A 17214-nucleotide genomic window follows, 5' to 3' on the forward strand; every position below is an offset into this window, starting at 1 on the left:
CCAGACCAGATTCCAGGTGCTCATTGACTCAGATAGTTTTCTATGTTCAATATAAGCCTCTATGTAACGATATAAATAATGTCTCCAATATGGTCTATGCTAAGGGGCCTCAGTAACTAGGATGTCTGAACCCCAGACGAAATGCGATGAGGCACTCCTACGTAGGGCCGTAACTAGGGCTGTGCGACAGGGGCGCAACGCTGAAGGGGGGCGCAATTTAGGAATATTTTAGGTTAATTTGGTTAAAATTGAGGGCTAGGGGGTCGGCATTTGTCTTTCTCGCCCAGGACGCTAGAACTCTAAGTTACGGCTCTGCGCCTACGTCACACTATATCCGGCAGAACCTGTGCGTTCCACCGTGGAACGTACATAGCACAATTTCATCCAATACATTGCTTTATAAGACTGGGTACCCAGCGATATTCTCCGAACTACGAACAGCAAGTATTATCTTTGCATAGTAATGTCACTGGCAACAAACTGACATCAAGCTCATAGGACACCAATGGGACTTACTGTATTGTTCATTCCAGTGTGGCATGCCATAGACTGATACATCCAGGTTGCTTATACTGAGAGCAACGAGCAAGTACTTTACCATTATTTAGTTGTGACTAAATTTGTATTGGACCAAGTTAGCTGTTGAATTGGATGTATTGAGCTATATAAGGAATTATTATTATTATTACCATTTATTTATATATTGCCACTAATTCCGCAGCGCTGTACAGAGAACTCACTCACATCAGTCCCTGCCCCATTGGGGCTTACAGTCTAAATTCACTAACACAGACAGACTAGGAGACACACACACAGACTAGGGTCAATTTGTTAGCAGCCAATTAACCTACCAGTATGTTTTTGAATACCATATGTTACTATGTAACTATATGATTTAACATGCCAGTCAATATTGATTTGTAATACATGATATCCTTTGATTGTTTATTAAAAACTTGCTAAAAAAATCAGTCTGATAGATTTGTAGACAGATATCTTGAAAGTGGGGATACAATAGTAAAGGAATTAGATGTGCAAGTAAAATAGTGAAGGTGGTGCATACCCCTAGGTGTCCTGGTTGCTCTAGTACTGTCCCTGATTCCGGGGATGTTGGTACTGTCCCAGGCTGCCCCTCAAATGTCCTAAGCAATACCAAAATCTCTCCTTTCCATTGCATTACAGTGCTTGGTTGGATCAGAATGTGACCAGCAGAGACCTAGCAGAGCCCCTTATACAACAATGGGATGGGGCTCTCTAGTGGTCTAAGGTCCTGCTTGGAATAGTTGTTTGATATTTAGGCCATCGTTACAAAAAGTTGTGTCCAATACAGACTTTCACAAACTCCCAACCTGTCCCAGATACAGCAATCTGAACAGCTGGCCGTGACTGGCATCACCTTAGTCACTTAGCAATGAATACACCTTTTCTGCCACCACAAAGGATTTATTATGGTGTCCTTACGTTCACCAAAACCATTTATTAATGTTTCACACTTAAATCACATACACATGTAGCATGAGCTTCCCTGGGCTTCGTAAATTCACAAAGAATCACAGAGAATACACTAGATTAAATGTATTTAATCTGAAAAAATGTTTCCAAGGCTTAATTACAAAAATTAATAACAAGAAATACAATATGTTACACATATGAGTTTCAGAAAATAAAATAGGAAATAAAATCAGAGTTACTACTTACTAGATGAGGCCTGATGTATGATGGAACACAATTGTGGAAAATAGGACATTTCAGTCTTGATTGACCCCTCATGAAAATGCATAATCTGATGTCTAAAGCAGAAGATTTTTCCACATAGCCCTCACCCCACACCTTTGGAGCTTAGCTGTCAATAAAGACAGACTGATCTCCCAAATGTCACAGGGCTTTCGAAGTGAGCTAGGGATGTCTTGAGATCGGAATGTTCACAGGACCTTGAGTTCTCACCTCTGCTCCTTTTGTTCGGCTAGATGATTTATAACTTTGGGCTTCAAACTCCTCCAAGATCCTTATCTATCCTTGATCTGGCTAATTTCAACAGATATTGATACTTGCATAGGTTTCAGACTCATGTCATTTAGCAAAGCACACGTTGAGATTGCAATACAAGATTATATACAATATACATTGTCATACAAGAATTCAACAGAAAATAATCATCAGTCATTAGATATACTACATAATCATCACACAGGCAGTATACCATTCTTTACGTCATGCACTCCAATCTGATGATTGTCATATTAAAGTAAATGTACAGGACCATGCCGTGTGTTACAGTTAAATGTAGACAGCATGACTTAAATGCGCCATGACAGGTACCTGTTTTTTACACTTGTCTAATATAGAGGACTATATTGAATGGAACTGGGCAGATATGTGACTTTTTATGAGGACATTTGTTGGTCAAACATATGTTGCGCTCTGCTTCCTTTTACCAGTAGGTACTGACATGCTGCTTCACTTCTCTGAAGAAGACTTGAAGGAACACAATAGCAACTTTTACCTAGGAGTAATGTACTAACCGTACCACTGACAACTCCTAATAAGCCTTTTGTGAATAAGCCATATACAAAAAGCGGGTAAAAATGAATCCACCAATGTATAGACATTGCATTGGATGCCATACCTTGGTTTTGCACCACTGTGCTTAGATAGTCCAGTCAGCACACATCAAGGTCCAGGGTCGGACTGGGCTGCTGGGGAGCCGGGCTATCCCCCGGTAGGCCCCGACCCTGATCGCTTCCCTCTTCGTTGGTTGGGGGGCAGCGGACTCTTTAAAAAAAAACAAAAAAAAAACATACTCACGTGATTGCGGCGCCGATGCCCCCCCATCTGCTCCGTCCGCACTGAATGTCGGACGTGATGTCACGACGCGTCACATTCAGTGAAGAGCGTCGCAGAGAGGAGTCGCAAGAAGAGAAAAAAAGAGAAGAAAGAAGCCGATAGAAAAGGTAAGTGAAGGAACGGAAGCAAGGGGGAGTAAAGACAGCATAGGCAGCATAGCATATTGTGAAGGGGGGAGCAAAGATAGCATGGCACAGTGTGAAGGGGGGCAAAGGCAGCATGGCAGACTGTGAAGGGGGGCCAAAGCAGCATGGCAGAGAGTGAAGTTGGAGCAAAGGCAGCATGGCACAGTGTGAAGGGGGCAAAGGCAGAATGGCAAAGTGTGAAGGGTGGAAAAGGCAGCATGGCAGAGTGTGAAGGGGGGCCAAAGCAGCATAGCAGAGTGTAAAGGGGGTCCTAAGCAGCATGGCAGAGTGTGAATGGGGTCAATGCAGCATGGCAGAGTGTGAAGGGGGGGGCGAAAGAAGCATGGCAGAGTGTGAAAGGGGGGCCAAAGCAGCATGGCACAGGGTGATGAAGGGGGGCCAGGAGAAAGGGGGAGCAAAAGCAGCATGGCACAGGGTGATGAAGGGGGGCCAGGATAAGGGGGGACCAAAAGCCGCAGTGCACAGGGTGATGAAGGGGGATCAGGAGAAGGGGGGAGCAAAAGCAGCATGGCACAAGCTGATGAAGGGGGGCCAGGAGAAGGGGGGAGCAAAAGCAGCATGGTACAGTGTGATAAAGGGGGGCCAGGAGAAGGGGGGAACAAAAGCAGCATGGAGGGCGCAGTGTGATCATAAGGGGGCACAGCATGGTGATTAAGGGGCACAGAAATGTGTGTGTGATAGCACAGTGGGATTGTGGCAATGTAATGTGTGTGGTAGGGGGTGGCTAACTACTGGGTGCTATTTTGTTTGTGGGGTAATGGTGGGGCAATTTCATTTTATAGTGGGGACTATTAATTTAAGATGGGGTGGTTTGGGGGCTATTAATTGAATATGTGGTTGAGTTTGAGGAGCATGAGGTCTATTTATTAAATGTGAATATTAATTATTTAATGGCAGTGACGTTGCGGGAAATAGGTATATTTATTATACGTAAATGCTATTAATCTATTGCAGGAGCTGTTTTGAGGGAGGGAAATAGGTTTATTTATTAAATGGGAATACTATTACTTTAATATTGGGGCTAGAGGAAGGCCTAAGTATTAATCATGGATCCTATTGTTTAATGCCGGGGCTGGTTGGAATTTTCTAATTGCACCCATTTTTTTTCCAAATAGCTCCCCCAAAACATTCCGGAATCCAGGCAAGCCGCAACTAAAGAAACCAGCAGCTAAAGGTGGTGAAAATGACAAGAACAGGCAGGACAGTCTGTCAAATGTTCTGATTCTAGTGGGACAAACCCAATTTTTGGTGACTGTTCTGCCCAATCTAAAGGGCAGGTCAACTGTGTACTCTTTATATACACACTGCATTCTTTATATACTACACTATGGTGTTAGCTGTCCTTCGTGGGCTGACCACTACCCCTCTAGTGTCTGGTCTCGCCTGTATGATGGCTGGCCACACCCCCTCTGGTGGGCCCCCAGCGTTGAAGTCCCCCGGAGGGTCCTTCGTGCCCCAGTCCAACACTGTCAAGGTCTTAGTCTACTCTTTTCTCTCAGCAGACAACTCGGCAAGGTAGAAGTGGGCCAGGAGTGCACATAGGAGGGCCCATCAAACTTGAATCACCACCTCCAGTATACTGACACCAGTAATTTCCCCTGCTAGGGTGAGGGACCAAATAAAATAATAAATTAATAGATAAGAATGTACATGATTTCCCCTCAGACAAAATGTTTAAAAAATGTTAGGTCAGTCAGCACAGGGAGAGGTAATTAGGTTAAGCTCATCAGAGAGCCCAGACATTCTTTCAGGAAACTCACATAACCTATGAGGATCACAGCCATGCATTTCTTCTGATCATTCATTCCTTCCCTACCTAGAAAAGATGGTCTAATTAAGGTATTGTCAAGACAAGTAAACCACTAGATATAAATGAGTGAAAACCATATGCTAGATAGCCAGATAACCCTTTAGGCCAATACAAAGAACTTTTGCTCATATTTAAATTTTTGAGGTATCAGTGTGGAACTCTGTACTTAGGGAAAAAAATGCATAAGGCTAGTTGCATATCTTTCGGGATGATATTTGCTAATGTTGTAATTCCATCATAATTGATATGTATATATGTGCAGGTTATACCAATTTATTGAAGGTGGAGTTATGTCTCTGTGATATGTCAGAGAAAAGGTATGGCAGCTCAAAGATTTTGCACTATTTTTGGGCAAACTATAATTGACACATTTACTCCTCAACATTAGCATTTACACTGCCCCACTAAATGTCCTCCAAGTGAAACCTGCTCAATATCCTGTGTATGAGAGGGCTAATTTCCAGCTCTTGTGGACTGTCCATTTTATTCTGCCTTGTCCCTGACTTACAGATTATGATACGTAAGTGTTTATTCTCTGTAATTATATCCTGTTTCTTTTTATGACTGTATTGCATTTATTTTTTGTATGTCATTTATTATATATTCTTTTTTTATTATCATATCCAAATGCCCTGTACCTTTCTATATGAAATCTGAAAAACGAACATATTAGTCTTTTATGAAAAATATTACTTGACCATGTTAACCCTTTCAATGCTGGTGTATGATTTGTTAATCCATTTGTCTAACAAGCCTAATGAGTATCAGTGTGTACATTTGCGTAACAGAGTTTTCATGTGAAAATACTTTTATTACTGGAGTGTGCATTGCTAACCCCTGTGTAACAAAAAGCATAGCGTGTGCCAGCAGGTACCTTTGTGTGACAGTATCTTGGGGTCCTATTGCCCTTATTCAGTATGTGGGAGGAGATCATAGGTGCACATGGATGTGAGTGTACTATTTGGGAACAGTTCAACAAATCTATAACATGGTTGATAGGTGATTGCACAATTTAGTCCTGGAATTGTGTGTAACCCTGTATAGTAAACAAGTCGGGGATGCTGGGTGCATCCCCCTTGTTTGTGTGTGTCTATCTCCCCATTGCATGTCTGTCCCTTTCTTTCTCCTCCTCCGTGTGTATGTCTGCAATAAGTAGGATTTTATATTTTAGTAAACTATACTAACTACATATACTAATTTTTATATATTGATAAAGAATTTAAATATTTAAAAACCTTAATTCGTTAAAAAATGCTTGTTAAATACTTGTAAGCTAGGCATCCCCATGCAAGCATTTGGAATCCCCCCTCTAAAAAGCCTATGGTTGCCCTGGTGCACCTATGTGTGTGGAGATGCAGAATGTTCTGATAAAGTGCACTGTGCAAACCACTTTAATACCACCCCTGTAATTAATGCTGCATTTCAGGATAATAGTTAAATTTATGTATCTAAGCGTACCAATGCATGTGTCCTGTCTATGGGTGGTCTGAACGTTCAACAGTAGCGCAGTGCCCCCACCTTAGTCAAATCACACCAGGGTTTTTGCTGGGTAGTGTCCTGGATTAAGCAATACCAGAAGGAGACTAAGGAACCCTCTATCCCCTTTTTCTGGACCACAGGCACACAAATAACATCATATCCCACTGAATTGAATTTAGAATTTTATATAAAAATATACTACTATAGTGTCAACAATACAATAGCATAAACTTACCAAAAAACACACTACAACATTTTGAGCATAACAACTAAAACAGATTCATCTAATATATTATAAACTAGAGGTACCTATATTATCATACATATAATACATTCTATAGTAGAATATTGATATAAAGCTGTACACAGATAGCTATCTGAATAACTTTAAACATTCATGAACATTTAAAATAGCAATACAGTCTTCGTCTTAGTGATCTTCACACTGAAACAGTCTTACCTGGGTCTCTTCCGTTTCTGCTTTAAATTATTTCAAAGGAACATCCCTAGCAATGTGCCCTCTTATTTCAATCATCACATTTCACAAAATAAAATCTAGTTTTTGCACTACTCTGTTGTGCAGGGGCTAGCTGGGCTGGGGGAAGGGTGGCCACAGTGAGCTGAGTCACTGGGCTACCTGCATTTTTTTTTCTTTTAAAGTACCCCTAATAGGCAGCAAAGATGAGTCTCACCCCCCAGGTCAAAATTTGCTCACTCCGCCCAACTCCTCTCCTCAGCCAGTGCAGACTTCTGCTTATCTGCAAACAACAGCATGTTGCTCCACAAACTCAAGTACTTTGGCGGATTTCTATACATTTGCGCAAATTTGGACACATGGCAGAGTGTAAGCTGAATGGCCATATTTTGTAAAGACCATCAATGTGTGTTGTGTCACAAAAAAACAAAAATGTGAAAGCTTATTTCAAATAATACTTAATACCAGCGTTTCAGTTCCTTTGATGATACCTTAATTATTAATATTTAATACATCATTTGTGATTTTAATGACAAAAGAACAGAAAACATTCACTTTACTACTTGAACATATCAAATTATTAAGTCTGCAATTTACATGTAAGTTCATTTTAATCTATTATTACAGGTATAGAATAAACATCAACAGCATGCGTGTCAGCATTTCTAAAAAGTATAATACACCTGATCATATCCAAAAGGCCAAGAACTATTTTTTTTAGACGTTTATTAACAGATAAGTCGAAAGTTAATTTGCTTGGCCACACAGACACAACAATTTAGAATGGAAATATTGAACTTATCATCATTTTAGAACAATTTTATTGGTTAATGGGAATGAGCTCAGTATGCACAGCAGTGTTCATAGAAAATAGATAAACACAAGAAAATAGCGCATGTTGAAACCGTTATCTATTTCCACTTGTTATCAGTGCTGGTGTTTACTGTGGTTTGTTCGTCATCATCAATGATCATTTCCATCCTTACTCCATGCAGTAAATGTAGCAGCATGTAGAAATAGCAGAATTTGTGAAAATGATTGTCCTTAAATAAATATTTTGCTGCATAGACAGTGGTTGAAGGGGTTGGAAGAGTTGGTGTATATAGGAGTATGCCATACCGCCACCTACTGCCTTTATTTTAAAACTATGAAATTCCAGTCGCTTACATTTACATTACGCTTTCCATTCCGCTTCTTCGAAATGTCCACTTCGACCACTGTGTTTACATATAATAACTTATATTACATTTGTGGTAGTTTGGAATTTGGTATTATGCATGCTTTTTGTACTTCTTTTCTAAAATATGTAAAATAAAGGAATCGGAGAGAGCTGCTTGGCACTCTCTGTAGCAGGGGAGGTCCAATATAGCGGCACTAAGGGTTTCAAGTTTAACTGCTGTGTAGGATCTCTCCTGTTACATAGAGATATGAGTAGCTTTGACTGGGAAAGGTAGAGTCAGTAAAAGAATAATGAGATAGGCTAATGCACTATATATATATATATATATATATATATATATATATATATATATATATATTATTAATTTCCATCTTCCAAAGATGGTAAAAGAATGTTCTGGAAGTACTGCACCATATATAAGATAACTAATGTGACCCACCTGTTGGCAGGTTATTTTCCAGCATTGATAGCTTTAGTTATTTCATTTGGTTGTTTTGGCCATTAGTGTGTTCATTCCTGAAAACAGTGATTGTTTCCATTTGTTGACCTAAGCTTACAGTAAGCAGGAAGCATCAGGAAACAGGGATGTGTGGTCAGCACAGTGACTTAGTGGTTAGCACTTCTGCCTCACAGCACTGGAGTCATGAGTTCAATTCCCGACAGTGGCTTTATCTGTGTGGATTTTGTATATTCTCCCCGTGTTCGTGTGGGTTTCCTCGGGGCTCTCTGGTTTCCTCCCACAAACCAGAAACATTCTAGTAGGTTAATTGTGTGCTATCGAATTGACCCCAGTCTGTCTGTGTGTGTGTGTTAGGGATTTTAGACTGCTAGCTCTATTGGGACAGAGACTGATGTGATTACTTTGTCTTTACAGCGCTGCAAAATTAGTGGCATCATGAGGCTACTGTATCAGGCAGCAAATTTAGGGGCAACAAAATGAGGGGAATTATTGAAAAACTAGCTGAAGTACTCTGCATTGCTCAGGTTTAAATCTTCAAGTTATCAATGAGTTGGATGTTACTGTCAACATTTTAACAGTAATTAGCAGCTTAGCAGCTCTTACACCCAGGGGTAAATGTATCAAAGTCCGTTTTTTCATCTCGCGGGAGATTGGCGACTTTGCAGCTAAAATTTAAAGCGGCGATGGCTTGTAAAGGCAAACTTGCCTTTACAAGCCATCGCCGCTTTCGATTTGCAGCAGAAATCGAGATTTGTCAAACCAAGTGATGTGTTTCCTGTGTCCACTGTAGCCTCAGTTTTGTGCTCTTAGCTGACAGGAGTGTAACCCGATGTGGTCTTCTGCTGCTGTAGCCCATTCACTTTAAGATTCATCATGCTGTGCATTCAGAGATGCTCTTCTTCATACCGCTGTTATACTGCATCTTTATGTGAGCTACTGTCGCCTCTCTGTCAGCTTGAACCAGTCTGGGCTCTCTCATTAATAAGACCGTTTTGCCCACCAAACTGCTGTTCACTGGATTCTTTTTTTTTTTTTTGCATTCTCTGTAAACTCTAGAGACTGTTGTGCGTGAAAATCCCAAGAGATCAGCAATTTCTGAGATACTCAAACCACCTGTCTGGTACCAAGAATCATTCCCTAGTCAAAGTCACTTACATCACATTTCTTTCCCATTCTGGTAGTGGTCTGAACAACAATTGAACCTCTTGATCATGCTTTTATGCACTGGGATGCTGCCACATGATTGGCTGATTATATACTTGCATTAACCAGCAGGTATACTGAATTAAGTGGCCACTAAGTGTATATGTGCAGACGTTTCTGCCTGCATCGATCCATAATGCTCCTCAGCTCCTCTTTCACATGAAAAGGGTAAGCGAGAGTTTTAAATTGCTTCTTAGGGACAATATAATGTAAGCTCATCCTATATAGAACAATAAACTTTAGGGAAATTCCATTAGATCCTAATAACTCACCTCTGAAATATTGCTTCACCCTATGCTATAATCATTCTATAAATCAACTGGGAGGTTTAAAAGGATAAAGTTAATGAATCTTTTACAAATACATAGGACAGATGTGAGCATAGCGAGCCAGGCTGAGAAAGATGTGCGTTCCCTCAGCTGATCTTTTTGGAAACTAAATAATGCGTTGTACTGCCTTGCCCTACACATAAAGGATCATCAGGTGAGTGCTGAGAACATACAACACAAATGACATTTTATTAAGTCATTCACCTATTATGCATTATTATCCCATTGTACCAGGGAACAGGTAGATTTGTGGGTCAAGATGGCAGCATCTGCGGCATTGTGCATCTTCTGATGAGTGAGCTGGCTGGATCAGAGACATTTTAAACCAACATGCAAACATAGGACAAGGTATTTTAATGACATTCAAAGTGTGGAGAGGACGCTTTTACACAATGCTTCCTCGCTTTCAGGCTGCTTGCTTACTTGGAGGGAAGAACCAAACCCGTGACTATAGATAGATTCAGGAGAGGGGGGGAGGAGCTTTTTCACCTTCCAGGTGTACTTTATACAGCTCATTCCCAAATGCTTTTCTACTACTATAATAAAAACATTGAAATATACAGCAGTATCACGTGTAAGAAAGACAGTTCCAGTGTCTTCTTACTCTCATGACTTATTTAAGACATACATAAGCCTGCATATATTGCATGGTTCATAGATGACCTTTAATACCTTTAATTAGTGAGTTGTTAACACAAACATTTCAGGTTTTAGTGAACAGCGGTTGTGATCAGCACATAGAATTCAGTGCACAAATTTAATGTAAAAAACATGTTTATTCCATATTTGCCAACATATTTATTGCCCCCTGTGGGAGATCCAGAAGGAGTCGCGAAGCACAGCAATGGTGGGGTATTGCGTCATTTTGGGGTGGAGCCAAACTGACATGATTCGCAATAAATGGCGTCATGGAGGCTCTTATCTCACTAGGAAGTGGGCAAGATGGGGAGAAGTGCCTACTCTCCCGGGAGTCCAGGAGACCTGCATGCAATTTGGGAGTCTGTCAGAAATTCCGGGAGATTTGGTAAGTATGGTTTATTCCACTTTTTGCCTAATATCCAAATAATTATCCTCCATAAAAATACAGTAGTGCTAAATATCCCTATTTTAAATAAAGGTATTTGTTGTTGTATTTTAGATGTATTATTTGTTTGCAAAATAAAAGGCTTTTCAAAATGCTATATTAGCAATTTTTTTAAATTTATTTTCTTAGGAGATTGTGGGAATAATGGCACATTTGGCTCATAAACTATGGATGAAACTATGTGCAGTTTTAAATTAACGATTACTACAATCCAGAATTTAATTTGTTGGTATATGAAACAAGGTAAAATACATTGTTCACTGACCTAACTCCGTTACCGACAGCCGAAGTCTTACATTTTTTGGCCAGTAAGGGTCATTCACAAACATGCAAATCCTGCAGTCAAATACCATTATCACCTATGTTTGTGTAAAGGGGCCTCATTTTATACCATGTGCATGAAAATGATATGTTATAATGGTGGCATCTGCAGGGATAAATTATTTTACATCTTCTGATCGGAGGAGCTGAACACATAGAAACATTCCTTTGCGGAGTGTGGGCTAGATTCATGAATGTACCCAGATATACACATACAAGCAAAAATTAAATTTATTTCTGTAAAACATGAATGCTTAAATGAGAAGGCAAAGAGAAGGTGCATTTAGGGGGCATTCGCTTATTATCGATTGGTTGCACAACATTTTTCTCCCAGCATTAGGTCTTGATTTTGACATTTCCTTGGGGGTGGAGGATGCCAAGACTTGGCCCATTATTTCAACGGGTCACTTAACACACCTTCTAGGGGCCCTTTATATGGAAAAGCAGCACATGTCTAGGCGCTTTTCTACAAGTGGAAAGAAAAAAGAGACAAGAATGTAATCTTGAATCACTCTGGTCTCTAAAGGTTACCAGAAATGTTTAAAATTAAAACTTTATTAGGTAATATTAAAACATCATGCTCAACCAGAAAGAGATAGGCAAATTTATATAAAATTATAGTGTTAAAGTAGGAAAGAAAGTGGCTAAAACAAATAGATAGAACCTGTGGTGGGACTGATCACAAGTATTGTATGCCCCAAATCTTGGACCATTATAAAGTTACTGCATAGCATTGTAACATTGTGTTAGTATGTCCTAGAGCTCTTATTTGTGTTAGAGGTTGAGCAGATATCATTCAAACTTTAATTATTACACATAACACTCCTATTTTTATTCTTGGCTATATTTTGCTTATTTTTTATATAATGCTCTTTATAGTTTTATTTTTGTATATTTGTTTTTCATGAGCCACAAGGACCTTCCCACATGTTTGGTCAAAAGCAGATGTTGAATATTAGATATTGTACCTAGTATTGGTACTATTTGCATCCAGGTCCCTCAGTTATGTCTGTGGTGTAGAAGATTACTTATAGCAATGTAATTTGCCTAATTGGTGTATAATGGGACATTTATTTATTAGTTATCCCTTATCAACAACATATACATTTTCCAAATCAATTATTTGGACCTTTGTTCTATATTAGTTAGCTATGTAATCCAATAGAGGTTGGGAGTGTACAGCTATATTACTGGTGTACCATCGCTTATCACCCCCCTATATATTGGAAGGACAATAACATGCATATTATCTGCTACGTTTTAGTCGATTGCATCAAGCACACATTTATAGTCATCTACATTCACTTGTCTCTAAAATGGTTACAACAGACATAGCTGCACTATCTTAACAGAGGCAGATAACAGATAGATAGCTAGCTAGCGGCCAAATGCCGCAAACAGCCCCGGTCTGACGTCACATGACGTCTGGCTTTTCTACCGGTGTAATAAAAAATATTAACTATGCAAAAGTGACATATCCCTTAATATTAACATAAGGCATACAGTCATGGCCAAAAGTTTTGAGAATGACACAAGTATTGGTTTTCACAAAGTTTGCTGCGTCAGTGTTATAAGACCTTTTTGTCAGATGTTGCTATGGTATACTGAAGTAAAATTACAAGCATTTTATAAGTATCAAAGACTTGTATTGACAATTACATTAAGTTTATACAAAGAGTCAATATTTGCATTGTTGACCCTTCTTTTTGAAGACCTCCGCAATTTGTACTGACATGCTGTCAATCAACGTCTGGGCCACATACTGACTGATGGCCATCCATTTTCCTAATCAATGCTGGGAGTTTGTCAGAATTTGTGGGTTTTTGTTTGTCCACCCACCTCTTGAGGATTGACTACAAGTTCTCAATGGAATTAAGCTCTGGTGAGTTCCCTGGCCATGGACCCAAAATTTTGATGTTTTGATCCCCGAGCCACTTAGTTATCAATTTTTTGTTATGGCAAGGGGCTCCATCATGCTTGAAAAGGCATTGTTTGTCATCAAACTGTTCTTGGATGGTTGGGAGAAGTCGCTCTTGGAGGATGTTTTGGTACCATTCTTTATTCATGGCTGTGTTCTTAGGCAAAATTGTGAGTGAGCCCACTCCCTTGGCAAAGATGCAACTCCACTCAGGATGATTTACTGTTGGCATGACACAGGATTGATGGTAGCGCTCACCTTTCCTCCTTCGGACAACCGTTTTCCAGATGCCCCAAACAATCTGAAAGGGGATTCATCAGAGAAAATGACTTTACCCCAGTGCCCTGCAGTCCAATCCCTGTACCTGTTGCAGAATATCAGTCTGTCCCTGATATTTTTCCTGAAGAGAAGTGGCTTCATTGCTGGCCTTGACACCAGACCATCCTCCAAAAGTCTTCCCCTCACTGTGCGTGCAGATGCACTCACACCTGTCTGCTGCCATTCTTGAGCAAGCTCTGCACTGATGGTGCACCTATCCCACAGCTGAATCAACTTTAGGAGGCTATCCTGGCGCTTGCTGAACGTTCTTCACAACTATTGAACCTCTCTCCTTTTAGTTCTTGATGATCCGATAAATGGTTGATTTAGGTGCAATCTTACTAGCAGCAATATCCTTGCCTGTGAAGCCCTTTTTGTGCAAAGCAATGATGACTGCACATGCTTCCTTGCCAGAGCCGTAACTTAAAATTCTAGCGCCTGGGGCGATAAAGACAAATGCCACCCCTAGCCCTCAATTTTAACCAAATGTACCTAAAATATTCCTAAATTTCTCCCGCCTTCAGAGTTGCGCCCTGGGCGGTCGCCCCTGTCGCACAGTCCTAGTTACGGCCCTGTTCCTTGCAGAGAACTATGGTTAAGAGAGGAAGAACAATGATTTAAAGCACCAGCCTCCTTTTAAAGCTTCCAGTCAGTTATTCTAACTCAATCAGCATGATAGAGTGATCTCCAGTCTTGTCCTCATCAACACTCTCATCTGTGTTAACAAGAGAATCACTGACCTGATGTCAGCTGGTCCTTTTGTGGCAGGGCTGAAATGCAGTGAAAATGTTGTTTTTGGAATAAAGTTCATTGTCATGGCAAAGAGTGACTTTGAAATTAATTGCAATTCATCAGATCACTCTTCATGACATTTCATGACATTCTGGAGTATATGCAAATTGTCATCATAAAAACTGACTGGCAGCAGACTTTGTGAAAAATAATATTTGTTTCCTTCTCAAAACTTTTTGCCATGACTGCAAATGAAGCTAAATCGAGCAGTATGTTATGTGATAAACTTGGGCGAGATCCAGCCTCGGGCCAAGCAGCAGGATCACTTCTACCATTACTGGGGCCTATTAATGAAGATGATCGCACACAAAATTCACTTATTCAATTACATGGTGTAAATCACACATTTATGCTGTTAAGCCACAGCAACCAGTGAGATAATAACTTCTATTCAATAGACTTGCAGTAGCCCAATCGATATTTAATACATATTTGATTACTATGGGATAATCATCATCAACATCATAATTAAGTTATGTAGCGCCACTGATTCCGCAGCGCTGTACAGAGAACTCATTTACATTAGTCCCTGCCCCATTGGAGCTTACAGTCTAAATTCCCTAACATACAGATAAACACAAACAGACAAACAGACAGACAGAGAGACTAGGGTCAATTTTGATAGCAGCCAATTAGCCTACTAGTATGTTTTTGGAGTGTGGGAGGAAACCAGAGCACCCGGAGGAAACCCACGCAAACACGGGGAGAACATGCAAACTCCACACAAATGGTTGGGGATTGAACTTATGACCCCAGCGCTGTGAGGCAGAATGCTAACCACTGAGCTACCGGATAAAGCACATTTGTGCACTTTTCACCAATTTTAAATTAAAACAAACCTATTTCGATCATTTGGCCTAAGAAATAATATTGTTTTCTTATTATTATCTTCTTATTAAGTATTATTTTCCTTGTAAGAAATGTCAAAACATCTTGTATGACAAAAATAGCCTCCTTCCATAACATTAATTTCAGCCAAGTTGAACCTGCTTTGTGAGATTGAAAACAAAATGGATTGAAAAGGGTTAATTACATAAAAAGGTCTGTATGGCAAACCTTAAATTCCATTTATGGAAGGCAAAAAAAAGTAATAATATCAGTGACCTGTTTGAAACGAGCCAGAACAGTTTTCTTACAGTATACCATAATTAGAATTGATTACCCCTCAAAATGGCCTGAGGTGGGTTTTACATCTCAGGATATGTCAACCACAGTAATCATCTTCTTACTCACGAGCAGGGGTCAGCTGGGACTTCCAGAATGGTTTGTCTTTTGGCAGTGGCCCTTGGTTAACTTGGAACATTCTAATGGAATTTATTATTTAACAAGAATTGTTCCTTTTCTTTTAGTTCAAATACAGCACTACATTGAAATACTGATTCCACACTGTCAGCTTATAGTCAAGTAATATAAATCCCAGATTATTTGCACAATTACCCTGTTACGTTACATACAACAACACAGATATCCTTGTAACAACTAGATCATAAGACAAATATGCAGGCTGTGTTAGATGCTAGTAAAGTCATACCCTGATAAATACACAGTGGTAGAGTAATTCCTTTGTAGGGTGGCAGCAATTTATGCTAACGATAAAAGACTTGTGTTTATATAAACTGGATTAGATGATTTGGCAGCTGATTGTTTAACTAGGGAAACCCCTGAGTTGAATTCCATCAGATCAACTTTGGGAAGCTGGTCAGTTACCTGTTCACTGATAGAAAAGTATATAAGGGCACAATGGTAGCCCTGACAATATTTACAACAAGAGGAACCATAGGACTACCTTAAATGATTGCCCCTTCCACAAAAACAAATACTAAAATCAGCTTATGATTCAGCCGCCAAGTGTGCTGAAGTTTTGGTTCAGAAAGATTTGCTTGATATATATGAATATATGGTTCCATAGCTGTATCCAGAGATAGACCCCGTTGTGTACAGTTACATACAGATCATCTCAGAATTACATGTAAAAAGAATGTAACCAGTGAGCCATGGCCATGTAGAAGGGCCACTAACAGATCAATAGTGTTCATCACACATTCTAGGAGAATAGATGGTAAAAAAACAGAAAACAGAAAGTAAGGTCTCGATTTCTGTTATTTTGGTTTCTTCCTTACATTTCCTCTCAGCATGCAGAACAAAAGTTTCAGGCATCATTTAAATTGTTTCAGTGGCTTAAATTAAGCTATGATTGTGTTTTAAAACACAATCAGAGCAGCCGGGCAGCACACTGTCCCTGCCTGTCACGGCTGGATGGACCTGCACATACTGTGCAGCCGTCGGCAGCCTAAGATGTTAGAAAGGGGCGGGGCCTAAATTGCCCCCCCTAAATCGCCCCGGGTACACCAGTTTTCTAGATCCGCCCCTGCCTCCAACATTGTGTGTACACACAACCTGTGTGTCTGAATGCTTCTTAATTGCCTCCACGGCTAAAACGGACACTGTAATAGGGCCTACCCACCTGCGACCCCCACCTCATAACACCCTGCTCCCGATTGACTCATCGCTATCAACCTGCATTCGATGAGCAACAACTAACGAGTCCCACCTTTACTACCTGCTACGCTGCACCACCGCTGACGCTGGGAGGTGCAGCGCCGAACCCCAGGGAAGCGCTTTTCATCTGATGGAGCCCTGGTGAGTGATCAGCCTGTCTGACTCTCCTTAAAATCAACACCCATTTAAAATAAACTACTTACCAAGTCTAAAAGGTGTCCACCATGGCCCTTGCATACTCACATAGCCGGAAGTGCTGGCCGCCATAGCTCGCATCACTTCCGGTCCAGCATACCATAGCGCACTGCATTGGGACTCTCCCTGGCTAAAAGAAACAGATGCAGTCAGCGTTGTGG

Source organism: Mixophyes fleayi, chromosome 5 (assembly GCF_038048845.1).
Source record: "Mixophyes fleayi isolate aMixFle1 chromosome 5, aMixFle1.hap1, whole genome shotgun sequence".
In the NCBI taxonomy this organism is placed as follows: Eukaryota; Metazoa; Chordata; class Amphibia; order Anura; family Limnodynastidae; genus Mixophyes; species Mixophyes fleayi.